The 15804-nt window shown below is 35.7% G+C and overlaps 1 long non-coding RNA gene across 1 annotated transcript in view; it reads right to left on the reverse strand.

Annotated features, from left to right (window-relative positions):
- LOC112667970 (uncharacterized) overlaps positions 1-14052 on the reverse strand; it is a 110665-nt gene extending 96613 nt beyond the window's left edge. The window contains exons 1-3 of the long non-coding RNA XR_003141356.3: positions 13930-14052; positions 10883-11065; positions 733-986 (exon numbers count right to left, since the gene is read on the reverse strand). This is a non-coding gene — a long non-coding RNA (uncharacterized LOC112667970). The remainder of the gene's footprint in view (positions 1-732; positions 987-10882; positions 11066-13929) is intronic.
- Between the last annotated feature and the right edge of the window lie 1752 nt (positions 14053-15804).

The raw sequence follows: 15804 nt of genomic DNA on the forward strand, positions 1-15804 counted from the left end.
GATCAAATCACCTAATATAAAACGTAATTTGAATTTAGGAAAAATAAAACCTGGATAAAGCACTAGGGAAGAGATTTTCTCTTATCCTTCCTAACACAGAAATGGAGGCATTTAGCAAGGAGATGAGGACATGGGTTTATCCACTGAAGCACTTTCTGGCCAAAAGGTTTTTCATTTCTTTAAAAATATTAAGCCAGGACCGCAATTCAGTCACCTTGGTTAACTTATCTTAGCAGAGGTGCCTGAAGGTGTCCGATCCACTTGAGATTCTTACTGTAGCTTGATTAAAAATATATTACAGAGCTGAAAGTGATAAAAATATTTCATTTTCTTCATTCGCTATATAATAAATGTTTACTGGAGAGATTGAGGTATTTCCTTGAGGAGAAAAGTGATGGAAGTAATCATTTGGTTTACTATAGTCTTTCCAATGGATTTCTGGTATTTGGCTTTATAGTTTATGTTGTTCTTTGTGAACAGCACATAAGCAATAGTGAGATGTTCCACAGGATCTTGCAGATATAAAAGAAAGAAAATAGAGTTGACCTCTGAGATTTAAACTAATCAAATCTACGAACAATGGGATGAGATAGAAAGTTCGCCAAACCCACTGGAACTACTATCCGGTTTATTAAATTGAAAGAAACAGTCTCAGAGAAAGGAAGTGACCAACATAGAAAATTAAGTTTAGTCTATCCCCCATCCCTGAATTTTCTCTAATCCCCTACTCACCACAAACTGCATCTGCTTGCTATTCTGGCTTCCTAAGGGCTCCAATAAAATGGAAGTCCATGTGGAGGTGGAGGGGAGCCTTGTCATCTTATTTCAATACAAGAATAACGACCACCCGAGCCTCGGGAAATTCCTCAAGTTAAATTCTGCTGCGAGGACTCCTTGAGCTGAAATTTTGTTGGTGGAAACACCTCCTCTAACTGACCGTGGCTGTGTCTGCTTTACCAACTTCAGTTGTTCCTTTGGTTTTTATCCTAAAAAAAAAAAAGTATTGTGACTGCATCCCGTATATTTGCCTTTTTTTCTTCCAAGGCACAAAAATTAGTAATTGCAATTATCTCAACCTCTTAGAATCCAGGCCATGCATGGGATATTACAAATGGACTGAAATTCAGCTACTAATCCTATTTCCAAAGTATAATTTATCACATTCCCCTCATCATCTGAGAGCTTACATCTAACATGTTGCAAATTGCCATATCATATTCAACAAATTCACTTAATGGAATTGCAGAATCAAAAGTTAAAAGGGGACAATACAGCTATCTAATTTGACTTTCCACCTGAATATGTAATCCTGTACAATTTCTTCAAATTGTAAAGTGAGGCATGAACCTTAAGGGGCCTATTACTGAGACACTGGGGTAGCTTGTTGTAGCAAAAGCTCTGATTGAAAAGTGTATGTCTCTAGAGTTTCCAACACCTGTTACCAGGTCATGACAAGTTATACAGAATGTTCAGCACTTTTCTGCAAATGTACTTCCCCAGGCTGAACTTTGCCCTAGCTTTTTAATTTGTTCATTAAATAGTTTTGACACATCTTCAGCCTAGCTGGTTTCTCTTGAATACATTTGATTTCATTTACATGGTTCTTATAAAGAGTGGCTCTCTCTAATGATTGTGCTAACTCAAGGATATCCTGATAACAGATACAGTGTGGAGTGGTGCTTTTTTTTTTTTTTTTTTTTTTTTCTATTAAGTAAGCTCTATACCCAACATGGAGCTTGAACTCATGATCCTGAGATCAAGCGCTATGTGCTCTACTGACTGAAGCCGGTCAGGCACCTCCCCCACCACCTCACCCCATGTCCTGGTACTTCTTTGTATGTAACACTCCCACTACTTAAGCTGGCATCATTATTTAGGTGAGCGGGCAAGACTGGCACATCAGACCCCTGACAGATATGGCATTGACTGCCAGCTGAAGACAAGTGTCTCCCTTCCTAACGTGAATCATGTGACCCCTGCCTTCTGCATCTTATAGTTACATTGCACGTAGGTAGAATGTGGGACCTTGTATTTCCCCAGTCAATTTATTTAACCATAATATGACGAGAGAAATTATATTTCTGACTATCCTGAAAAATATCCAGTGTCAATCTGTTGTGCTAATTACCTGGTCTTAAGAGGCCATACAAATGTAAACCACAGACAATCCTATTTAAGGAGTATTTTTATGCTCTTTGAGTTGTAGTCTTTGTGAACTCTGGGCTAGACATCTAAAATGACCAATTTTGGAATAATTCTCTGCAACAGCTTAGTCGAGCAGCAGCTCCATTCTCAGCCTCTGCTCTGTAATGGAAATCTAAAGTGGTTAAATCTTTTAGGTACTTGTTATTGGTCACAGTGATCACCATGTTCTTGCCTTATGACCTCTAGAGGTTTAATTTTGTCTGCAGACTCAGTTCAGAGTCTATTTTTCAGAGGGGTCTACAATTTATCTGGAGTTAATTGGGCTTCTAGGATAATCATGAACAATTAGAGTTGCATGATCATACAAATTCAAGAATCAGATGGATGACTTCTTGGTAGGTTCTGTGGCCTCTGCATGGTGCCTGGCATATGGAGTAGTGTCACAGAAAGATTAAGTCCTCAGGTTATAGAGGTAAACTGGTCAGGATTTCAAATCCCAGTTGTGTCAGTTATTAACTTTCTGACCTGGGGAATTTACTAAATTCACTGTGCTTTGGTATTTTTTACCTTTGAAATGGTTTAGAAACCTCACTGTGTCTCAGTTTCCTCATCTACAATGCACAATGTGGTTAATGTCCACATTGTGGATTAGGGATAGTTTTGTTTGGGAAAATAAATGAATAAACATCCAAAAAGTGCTTTAAAATTGTTTGTCACATCATGAGAATATATATGATTTTGTTTTATCCCTGCTGCTCTATTTTTAGCATGGATGCCAAACCTATCTCCTTGTAGTTATTTCATTCGTGTCTGTGTCTGCACAGATACACAAAAAGCAGGGTGTTAAGCTGTGAATGGAAGTAAAGATGTCACTCATGCATATCAACAGAATTTTAGTGTGTTTGGGGATCAGAAAACACACAATACATACACACATGCACAATATGGTGTATGCAGATATATGGCTTTGAAAAAAAAAAGAGGAAAATGTAACTCCATAACTTTGTGTAAACATTTTTGATGTATACCTTAAAGCAAAGAGATATACATATGTATATATATATATATATTTTTTTTTTTTTCCAGGAAGCAACATCATTGTTCCTGTAATATCATCATACTGGAAAGAAAGCATGGGCTTAATGTTTCAGAAACTGAGACAATTGCCCTAGACAATGTGAATGGGTACGGAAGTCTTTATTCAAGGGTATTGCAGTAGGGGAGAGAGACTAGATACACTCTGAACTCATCTTCACTGAAATAAAATGTAGAAGGATCTCTAAGAGTTAGGGTAGGAGGCATTGTAGGACATGTGTGTTTGCTAATTGGCCTTAACTAAGGGAAAATTAAACTCTTGTATCTTCATGACAAGTGGTAGTTTTGCAGCTTGGAGCAAGGCACCCACCCATGTTAGGCTCCCTTCCTCTCACAGAGACTGGGAGACAGGGGAGTTATCTTTCTGGATGATTACATTTCAATGTGATAACTTCCAGGGCCTAGAGAAAAACAGACCTGGGTCCTAAAATGACAAAAGCAAAAGAAAAAGCCTGCCCAAAATTTAATCAAGGTGAGGGGAATGTTAAGACCTTCTTTGCCAACATTTAACTTGTAAATTGGAGTACTGAAACAACAACAGGATCATCTTGGGCACATTTCTTAACCTTCCTCACACTCTCATCTTTGAAATGGAGATTTTACTACCTGATACACTGGATTGATTAATTAATTGTGAAGGTTTAAGGAATAATGTAGGTAAATATGTAATTTACTGCCTAGAAGATTGTCACTCAACATTGTAGTTGCTGTTTTATTACTGTCATTATTTTTGCTTCACTGCACAATTTTATTTGCCCCATATATTGAACTATCACTCTGAAATGTAACTCTATAGATATTTTAAAACAAAATTTAAAAAAAATTCAACCAAGTGTTTTGGCATTAAAAGCAGCACACCAATTATCTTCTTGTTGGTTAATCACTGACAAAGTTAAGGTTTTGTTCTGAAAAAACTTTTGACCTGCTTCAATAACATTGAAATCTGATGTTATAAACACACTTTTCACATTTAAATATGTATTTTCATTCTAATGAATTATTTTGTTTTAACACACAATCACTATTTTCCTTATAATTATATTTTTAACACTGGGAACCATAGCGTATTAAGTTATGTAAGTGTTAAGGAAAATTAGAAGTTTCTATATGACCATCTGCTATTTGCAAAGTTCACAGTTCCAAAGTTAATAGTCTAATTCATTAAACAAAAAATAATCCATGAAAATATGTTGTTAAATTAATGATACCAGTCTTATGAGGTAACTAGATGAGTAAAATATGTTCTCTTTTTCAAGAATAGTACTAGCTCTTTGGTATGAACCAGCCCTTTCAAGAAGCCAGCTGGTGAGTGGGAAAAGTCATTGAATTTTAAAAGTATAAAATGCATTTAAACATAGGATCGGATCCAATATGTGTGGCCCCAATGTACATATGATTGCATAGTAATGAACTTTCATGATATTTCTAAGTGAACAATTCAATAGAAGAATCAAGCCAGAAATACAATAAAGATTATCCAAACTATACAGATGTGCCTGTTTCCCAAGCCTAGAGCTCAGAACAATTTAGCCCAGAGTATAGTCTATATGGACAAGCAATAAAATTTTATTATGCTCAAATAGAAATCTTCATCCTTTGAACATATTTTATACGCTCATTTTTACAGACCCTTCTAGAGATACCATTTCTCAATGTCAAATATGATAAAAATATTCTTATATTAAATAGGCCATTGATGCCTACTCATTCTATTCAGAAATTTTGGTGAAGATTTGCCAACCATCAGTCTACTTTAGTGAATATTTTCCAAGTAGTTTCTAAGTACCCACTAGATTTTAAGATTATTCTAATGAGCCAACAGATATTCTGAGCACCTTATTCTTTTTAGAATAGTTTATTAATTGATTTAGGAGGAATATAAAAGAAATTGTGTACTCAGTGTGGTAGGTAGATCAATGGACTTTAAGTATGTCCATTCCCTAATCTCTCGGATGTGTGAATGTATTATTGAAAATAGGAAAAGGAATTCTACAGATGTAATTAAGGGACCCTAAAATGAAAAGATTATTGTTGATTATCTGAGTGAACTCAGGGTAATCATAAGGTTCCTTATAAGGGGGAAGTCATGAAAGTCAGAATCACAGAAAGACATGACAATAGAAGCAGAAGACAGAGTGATATACAAGATCATAAGCCAAAGAATGAAGCTGGTTGCTAGAAAGTGAAAAAGACAAGGAAAGATATTTCCATTTAGATCATCCAGAAGGAATACAGCCCTACTGACACCTTGACTTTAGCTGAGTGATACTTTGACCTATAAAACTGCAAGATAATAAATTTTCATTGTTTCAAGCCACTAAGTTTGTGGCAATTTGCTACAGCAAAAATAGGATAATAATGCACACTCTACCCCTGGGTGGGTCAGGTAGTTAAACATCTGACTCGTGATTTCGGTTCAGGTCCTGGGATTGAGCGTCCCCCCCAATGGGGCTCTGTACACAATGGGGAGTCTGCTTGAGATTCTCTCTCTCTCAGTCTCTCTCTCTCTCTCTCTAAAATAAATAAATGAATCTTTTAAAAATATAATGCACACTGTATCATCACCTTTATTTCTCTTTAATTATATAGTTAGAAATTACAACCTAAGAGAATGTATAAAATTAATTTAAATGTGGGTAAAGGGAAGAAGAGAAGAATGTGTATAGTCAGAGAACATCAAGGTCTTTTGTAATATACAGCATAAATGAGATAGACTTTGCATCAGAATTTCAAAATTTAAAGTTAAACATACATAAACAGACTACGTCTTCATCTCACCAAATTTCACTAAACCTTTCTCCCTTTCATGCTACTTCATTTCCCACTAGCCTGCTGGAATCCCAGATTGCATCTCTCAGGTACTAATCAACATTCTTACCATACATTTGTTCTCAGCTTCCTCTTGGATGCCTTCTGTCCAAAAAGCCACTTGAATTCTGAATTACGTTGCTACCATGGCTGTTGATATCCTGCAGGACAACCCTGATGCTATTGCAAAGGATGTTGGATCCTAGTACTAGCTAAGCTAAAACAAGCAAACAAGAATCAAGTAGTAAAAATGAAGTTGTCTTCTATTGATAACTCTTAGCGCAGAGTCATACAGTTTTGTTTTTCTTTAAGACACTATACAACTTCTCCTCTTTCCTAACTCCTCAACAGCTCCAGTTGTTAGAAACTGAGTGAAAATATTGGATTCAACTTTTGGCCTCCATCTGTATCTGTACATAGCTAGGTTAGGAGTTTTGGAAGCCAGAAAGAGAAGGAAAGATCTATCTAACACAGATACCATGTTGCTCAGCCCGATCTAATAGAGGTAGAAATTCAGCCTCTGAAATCAAGAAAAATTCCAGTCATTCTTGAACCAATATTTTTCATATAAATTAAATCCTTCAGTCTTCCATTTCTAATTATGGCATATATCCTTGCAGAAAAATAGTATTCTGAGAAGAAAAAAAAAAGCTGAATACAAAAGAAAACAAAACAAAAATACCATGTTTCAAGGCAACAGGGGCTTTTGAGACAATGAAAACTCGAGGATAGAAGATCATAGAGAAAAGGCACCTAGAGGGATGGAAAATGATATTCTGAAAGTTCAGAACCTGGCCCAGTCTTAGGATGAGGGGGATTTCAGTGGGAGAATTTCAGCTAAGAAGCAGGGTAGCTGGCATAGCTTTGGGCTACCTCATAGGCTGGTGAAAGAAAAAATTAAAGTGTGAAGCTATCAAGAGAGCGGATCTGAAGGGCCAAGATTTCCAAGAGGGAAATGCAAGTAAATAAACTGAATACTGTATTTTCTTCCATTTGAGGCACTTGCTGAAGTCTTAAGCTGCATCAGGCAAAAGGCCACAGCATCAGCAAAAGGCTGTTAAAAACCAGAGTGGATTATAGTATTACAGGGGGAGGCGAGACGGATGGTTCACTAAGAATGAGAGCCCCTAGTACATAAAATGAGTGCTCAGCTGGAGAGGGCAAAAGGAGGTGATCACTGACCTTATAATAACTGTGGCCAACTAGAGCTTGTTTTTGTTTTTGTTTTTTTAATTGGCATGAAGTGACTTGACTTCACTTATGCAACCTACCGGAGAATAGGATAGACCTGCACTGAAAGAATATATTATCATTCAGATCTCCTCAATTTTTATAAACATTTTCCACACATCACAACAAGTTGAACCAAGAGAGAGAAAAACAAAAACAATACACAGCCAGACGAGGTAGTTATTGAAGTTTTCAAAAATAATATCAAAATACCTGTGGTTGTATTTTTCAAGAAAATAGATGACAATTGAGGATATTTCCAATTTTCTTTTTAAAGATTTTATTTTATTTATTCATGAGAGACACACAGAGAGAGAGAGAGAGAGAGAGAGAGAGAGACAGGCAGAGGGAGAAGCAGGCTTCCGGCAAGGAGCCTGTTGTGGGACTTGATCCCGGGTCTCCAGGATCACACCCTGGGCTGAAGGCAGACGCTCAACAGCTGAGCCACCCGGGTGCCCTGGATATTTCCAATTTTTAAATGAAATTTAAAATAACTGGATGTAATAATTGAAATAGAAAACTTAAAATGGGTGAGTTTACACATAAACTAGATGCAACAGAGGAGAGGATCAGAAGAACATAAGACAGGTTAATATACGAAATAGGAAATGGGAAAAATTCATAAAAGACATATGATCTTGTGGGCAAAAAGCCTAACCAAATATAATTACAGTGCCATAGAAGGAGGGGAAAATGAGGAAGAAACAATAGTTCAGTAGATATAGAACAATAATTTTCCTAAGCATATATAACACCCTAAGATAGACATTCATAAAGCTACAACAAACCCAAAGAATATAAATTAAAAAATCAATACTCAGATCATTATAATAAATCTGCTAAAGATAAAAATCCCAAAGATAAAATTTTCGATGCAGTTAAAAAAAAAAGACACAAGACATATTATATTCAAGGCGCAACATAAGACTGGTGACCAATCAAAAGAGATGATGGAAAATAGAATATATTTTTCAAATGGTAAAAGAATAAACTTCTATGATAAAATCTTATAATCTTCAAAAGTAACCTTCAAAATAGAAATGATACTGATCTCTTTCATTGACTGTGAAATTTACTTTAATTTTAATAATAAAAAATACTGAGAAAAATGAAAGCATAAAAGCTCTCCTAATGGATGAAAACATCTGAATAAGAAAACATCGTATATGAAAAGATGTTCAGTATATTTAGTCATCAAGGAAATGCTATTTAAAGTTCCAATGAGATGTCACCCCAGTTCCTGAAGAATCACTAAAATTAATTAAACCAACAAAAAGAAAACTGATAGCATCAAGTGTTGGCAAGAATGTTCAGCATCAGGAATACTCGTATGGCTAGTGGGAGTTTAAACTGATACAAGCAGTAATAATAGCTACTAAGGTCCAACTTCTGTCTGCATCAGCACCCAGGACTTCCACTGCTATGCATCTGCAGGTCTGCACCGTAGGACATGTACAACAATTGATAACAGCAATAGAATTAATTTATAACCAAGTTTGGTGGATATGTATTTCACCGTTGGTTGAGAGGCAACAGTCTAGAGGTGTATATATATATATTTTTTAGTTTTATCAAGATATAATTTGCAAAACTGTAGGATCTTTAAAGTATACATCAAAAGATGGCCGGAAAAGACAAACTCTGCTTTTTGGAATAGAAATTAGAAGAAATGCCCCAAAGCCCTAATTTCTGACCCATGTTGTAAAGATAGAAACATTAAGAAGCTTCTCGCTCATGAGTCTAACAGGTCCAGAAATCTAGCAGGGCATCTAACCTGATTCCCCCAGGGCCACAGTTATCAACCCCTAGTGATAAGCAAGGTAGACGGCTATATCCATGTCATTTAGGAAGCTGAAAACAGAGGCACGGGAAACAAAGGACTTGATTAGCATTAGTAAAAGAGACTGGAAAAAGAAAAATCAAATTAACTGTTTTACTGAAATAAATTCTCAAAAGGCCAGTATAGCTGTCAGGAATGGAAACAGAAAGCACGAGGGCTTTTATAGACTTAAATTAACAGGTTAAGATGGTATGTTTGTCTATGGAAGGATTTTTCCCAGGGAAGTTCATGTCAAGAGTAGAATAATTTCTTCAATTTAGTAAATATATATAAAATTGATTCAGTTTTTTAGTCTTGCCCTTTCAGGATAGATGACATCAGGATGGTCTGTCAATAGGTTGCTGCAAAAATTCCCAAATTGAGAAGACTAGGAAGAGAATGGTAGATGCTACGCTACAAGATACTACGCTACAGGGACTCATTGCAATCTCCGTTTAACAAATATATTTCAGTGAGCACACAGATTTGAGAAACATTTGTTGGCATTGTCTATTATAATAAATGAAACAAAAACTCTGTCCTCACAGTGCTTGCTCTATTATAAAATTTATTTTCAAAAACCTTGCTAGTTGGAGGCTATCTGGACAGGAGCAGGAAAAGAAGGAATAAGTCTCCAGAAAATGGTGGAGATTGCTCCGGAAAATAGTGTATGGGATGGAATCTGAGACTACAAACTAACTAAAAACCTAATTACCACAATAATTAGGGTCAGGTGAGGAGGTGAGGTCAGATTAGAGATACTGTAGTTATAAGGTTAAATCAAATGAAAAAGTACTGTATTTGAGAAGACATTGAGTACAGAATCTTCTCTCTGATAAATTTGCATATAGAAATATAAAGAAATAAAAAAACATAAATTAAAAATGAGGAAGCTGAGAAAAAATATTTTCCAAAATAAAAAGTAAAAGTAAATAGATAATAAAAGAAATAGAGTGCTTATAAATGAGAATATATTCAATATTAATATTTGATTCTAAACTCATACAATATTCTAGCTTATTTTAAAAATCTTACTAAAGATATATTTTAAACCCATGCAGTTAATTCTATTGCCTATCTCTGCAGCTCAGTGAAGACTCAACATTTGGGGATAAACACTCTGGAATAAAAGACAGTATTGATATTGGGCTCTAAAGCAATGGGATTTATACCTGGAGCCCAATGAACACAATATACATAAAATCAAATAAGAAAAGTAAAAACAAAGAAACATAAACAATAAGAGCCAACTGAAAATTTGAAGCAGGTGCACACACAACAGTATTTTGGTTTTTCAGTAAGTGTTGAGTACGTGGAAGCCACATCCCTGCTAGTCTCCACTGAATCTCTGCCATCAGGCTTAATGCTTGGCACATAATAGAAATGTAAATACTGCTTATGAATATATTACATTTCCATTTTCATTTTTACTCTATTCAATTCACACTTTTCCCAAAATAAAAAGCAAAACTGCCACTTAGGCTTTTAGAGATCTGAAGTTCAGCATTAAGTTCTGATGATTTTGAGAAATAATAGACACTCTGAAGTTCCTATATTTCAACCTTTCCTGGCTTTGAGCATAAGAGAATTTTAGGAAGGAAAAAAAAAAAAAGAGTTCACATGAAAACCGTATTTTTCGGTTTTAAGGATTTTATGTATCAATTTTATTTGTGATCTACTGAAAATCTGCTTCAAATATCTTGGCAAGTTGCATGTACAAAATCAAGATCTTTTTGTTATGAAAGGTCTAAAGTGGACCCAGACCTCTGATGGTACAGGACTTACCTTGTTAGCACCCATCTTCACATTTGGCTAATGATGAGATTGTATCTTATGATGTAATGTTTGAAATTTGTTATTTCTCGACCTCAGCAGTCCCAGCAACTTCAAAACTTTCTGTGATGTCAGAGTTTTTCAGGGGTAGACTCAGTAGTACTTGATCAATCACTAAATCTGGTAGACAATGCACTACAGTGAAGAAGGGAGAAACCAGAATTAGTACCAGAATACAAACTAGAATATGACAAAACTGCATTGAGTACACATTTAAAAAGCTCTCAAAATTATACATGTCTCGGGACACCTGGGTGGCTCAGTGGTTGAGCGTCTGCCTTGGGCTCAGGGCATGACCCCAGAGTCCTGGGATCCAGTCCCACATTGGGCTCTTCGCAGGGAGCCTGCTTCTCCTCCCTCTGCCTGTGTCTCTGCCTCTCTCTCTGTGTCTCTCATGAATAAATAAATAAAATAAGATCCTAAAAAAACATTATATATGTCTTAGGGATCAAGGAAGCCTTCTTACAGAAGGTAGCTTGGTAGGATTTATGTACAGAAGCTTAACAAAGAGTCATAGAATGATAGAGGGTTTTTTATGTTAATACAAATGATGATAACTATCATTTGGTACTGTTTTGTCACAGACATTGTGCAAGGAACATTCCACACAGTATTTCTTTATATCTAAATTATTAGTGAGGAAATAAAATATCAGCGTGGCTGTATCACTTCACGTTTGCCATATAATGCAGCATAACCAAAGGAGTAATATGCCTTCATGTTCACAGTTACTCCAGGGAAGGGGATTACGGAAGGCCGTGGGTCACTGAGGATCAGTCTAAGGTGCTGCCTAGAGCACCACTCAAATCCTTCTGGTGTCCAAGACATACATTATCTTTCCTATCACACTATTATTTTTCTACGAACAAGTCCTGCCATGAGCACCTAAGAGATATGCTACTGCACAGCCACCAACTCCATAGACAATTGTTGCTATGCTGAGGTTTAGCAATCTGTCTGGATGTTTCCGTCGATGGCACAAGGATCTCTTTTGAGAGTGACATTCTGCAAATGATCTCCTATGGGGGGTGTAGTATGTTACACCTACTGCCATGGCCGTTCTAGAACCCTGTTTCCAGCCTCTGCTGTATCTCTCTCTGGTCTCTAGGTGAAAATCTCATCTGCAGTTTGCCTCATACATCAGTAATGAAAACCATTTGGGGGAGTTTCTATCTTATATAGCTAAAGTTTCATAGTTTTCAAATAGTCCTTCACTAAGTTTGTCATTTGTTGGAATTCTATTCATCTATAAAAACAAATGGAAAAAAAAACAAAAAAAATAATAAAAATAAAAACAAATGGAATAGAAGAAAGTAAGTATAATTACTTTCTATGAAGGTGACAATTCCAAAGATCTCTTGAACCTATGTACACTCTTCTCTGGGAAATTCCATCTTTATTGTAAAACAGTTTGAAATGTGAAGGCGAAGACGAAGAAGAAGAAAAACACACTTAATCCCAAACATGACAAAACTCTAATATTTTAAGTAATTCAAAATTTCAAAAATTCTACAAGGAAATTAGTCTAAGGGAAATAATCTTTCTTCTAAATAAGTGCAACAAAAATCCCTTTTCATGAGTGACATGTTATTTTCTACCTTCATCTCAGGCACCAATCAGTAATATGAGTTACCTTGCTTCAAAGTAGAAAGTGATCAGTTGCACATGTTTTTCAGAAAGCAAAGTCTAAGCCAAACAAAACCAAAACCAACAGCACAATTTAGCTTAATTTAAAGCCCTAGTAATATGACAGGAAGCACGTCCTTAGAAAAGTATAGAAAAATGATGCTTGATAGAACTTTCACTTTTATTGAGTTAGAAACCATCAGAGTCACGAGGTCTTCTAGTCCATTGTTTCCATCATTTGATTGTGTTGTGCAGCCTGGATGAGTGTGAACTGATATTCTTATTCTCCAAAGATACATCCCTTCATATTCGTGAACCATACACATGAAATATTCCAGTGCTGTTTGAGAGCTACTTCCTCACACACATTTAGAGCAGCTGTCACATATAAAATATATACATAAATGTACATGTATGTAGTCCCAGGACCCAGTTATTCAGAAGAAAAAGCAATTTTGCAAATGTCTTTGAATGTTAAAAATTCCTGCAAAATTATAAATTAGTGAATTGATCAATGCTGAAGCATATGGAATACTTATGTATTATGTATTAAATTGATGTAATGATTGGACATCAAACTTTGTACTTCTAAAACTGGTCATTTTAAGTGGTTCAATCTAATCTTATGTTTTATTTTAGCATCAAGCTGATGTTAATTAATACTATTAGTAGAAGTAGTATTAATAGTATTTGGATTTTTTTTTTTTAACTTGAATAAAGGAAAATCTATTTCTTTTTTGTGAGTCCTGTGGTTACTTACTGGGGAAAAAAAATAACTTAGCTTTTGTTATAGAGTAATTTGAAAGATTAGTGTAAAATATACATAAATGAATAATTATCTACGTTTCCCGTTGTATCTTCCACCACTTTTTTTATACCTACTCTGCATTCATTGTGGGGGGACTTTCTGCCTTTCTTTAGCAAATCTGGCCAAAGAGTGTCCATGCTTATATTTTACTGTTGCAGTTTGCTGTCTCCAGTGCCCTCCCCCTAACCTTACTATGAGAGGGACAAGAAAGGCCGTCTAGAACTTTTATCACATATTTGAAGCCTTCCTGGGATAGTTCACTCAGAATAAGTTCTCCTATCTCTGTGCTCGCACACGAAGACCTGGTTTCACTGTGATCGGATAAATGGTATTTGTACCCAGTAGAGTACAAGTTCTTTGAGGTGAGAGATCACGTCAATTTGTTCCTATGCAATTTGCAGCCGGTGTGATATCTGTATGCACACAAAAAGTGCTCCTTGAATTGAAGATTGCTGCTAAACTGCATTGCATTCCAAACACTAGGAGTACCGTAGCAGATCTCCCAAAGGCATTTTCTCATACATGGAATGTTCAGTTATCTACCCGTGTTTTCTAATTGCCTTACCACACATTTCCTACTAGATTACCAGGGTCCCACTGAGATAGTACTGCCAGCAGCTACATATCTTGGCAATTTGTGTCAGAAACTGTTGAAATGCTGCCTTTTCAGTGATGAACTAAACTGTAGGGGCTCTGAATAGTCACCGTGGCAACAGAGACCAGGGAAACTAAAAAGGAATTGAGAAATTCCATTGGAGGGATGGGAGGTCTGGATCTTCCAATAGAGATGAACTGATAAAGTCCCCAAAGCCAAGTACTTCTCTCTTCTAGTTTTGAAATCTAAGGTTCTTTGTGATCAGAAGATTATACTGACTCTGCCCCAAAAGATGAGTCCAACATTCAACTCTAGCTGACTCAATCTATGCTAACTTAATTTGTGAATCATGAGGCTCCTTCCTAGGTTGCTCCCCTTGCTCTGGAAGATGAGACCATTGACTTTGAGTCACTCAAAGTTCACCTTCAAATCAATGACCTTCTCACCAATTGCTACAAGGTGCTTTCAATTCCTTTTGAATTAGTAAGCAATTCAAGTCTCAAAGGTGACAAGATTTGAACCTTATATTTCATAAGAATTTGAATTCTAATACTTCCAAGATCATTAACAGTTCCCCTCTCCTAATATAGAATTGAGTTGGAATTCTCTGTCAGACTGTCTAGAATATTGTGAAGAAAGATAATATTGGATTCCTGAGAAAATACTGCAGGAAGCTTAAAGATATGAGCAAATAAGACAGACTGAGCAATTATATATGTTTTCCTGAAAACTTCTTCTCGTTACAAGATAAAAAAAATAAAAACAAAACAAAACAAAACAAAAAAATGAATTTTATATATGCTTGTTATGGCTCCTGCTTTAGGTTTTTTGAATTGGAGATAATTCCAAAGGTTTGGTTATTTTGTGATAGCACTGATTTGTACATTTATGATAGGTGGATTTCTTTTGTACCCATGGTATAGTTAAATTAAGAACTTGTAGGGGCAGCCCAGGTGGCTCAGTGGTTTAGCGCCGCCTTCGGCCCAGGGCCTGATCCTGGAGACCCAGAATCGAGTCCCATGTCAGGCTCCCTGCATGGAGCCTGCTTCTCCCTCTGCCTATGTCCCTGCCTCTCTCTCTCTCTCTGTGTCTCTCATGAATAAATAAATAAAATTTTTAAAAAAATTAAAAAAAAGAACTTGTAGAGACAACCTATCATTTTATGTATCGGAACCTATTTATATAGATATAGGCATATAAATATCATATATGCTGAAAAAGGATGTATATGAGCTACAGTAAATAAGAAAGTAAGGTGTACAATATGTAAAAGTAATCCCATTCTTGAAAATAATTATGTCGGTATCATATCATATATTCACCTGTCTATATAATTATCTACAAGAAAACACATGGAATGCTTAACAGTCACTTCTCTATGTGGAATTGAGAGAATTTAGGTAGAAGAAGTCTTTAATAATTTGATTAAAGGTAGATCTGAAATTATTCCCAAATAAGCACGCATTATCTTTCATAAAATGCACATTTTCAAAACAAAATTGTGAAATAGATTACATTATACATCTTCTCTGCTCTAGGTTTATTTAATTATTTTCTGTTCTTATTTTCATTATTTCCTTCATTCTTGCATGTGTGGTTTGCTGTTCCTTTTCTTATTTTTAGATGGCTCCTTAGACCATTGACTTTTAGTCTTCTTTTCTAAAATATGCATGTACAGCCTTATTAATTTCAGTCTAAGGATGGTATCAGCTGCATTCTACAAGGTTTTTGTTTGTTTGCTTTCTTTATTAAATTTTACTGGAGCCTATATACCAAAGAATGGAGAAATCATTATGTTAGGGCTCAAATATTTTTATCATAGGGAGCCCATTCATGTAGCCAGCA

This window comes from Canis lupus, chromosome 21, assembly GCF_003254725.2.
Source record: "Canis lupus dingo isolate Sandy chromosome 21, ASM325472v2, whole genome shotgun sequence".
Classification (NCBI taxonomy): Eukaryota; Metazoa; Chordata; class Mammalia; order Carnivora; family Canidae; genus Canis; species Canis lupus.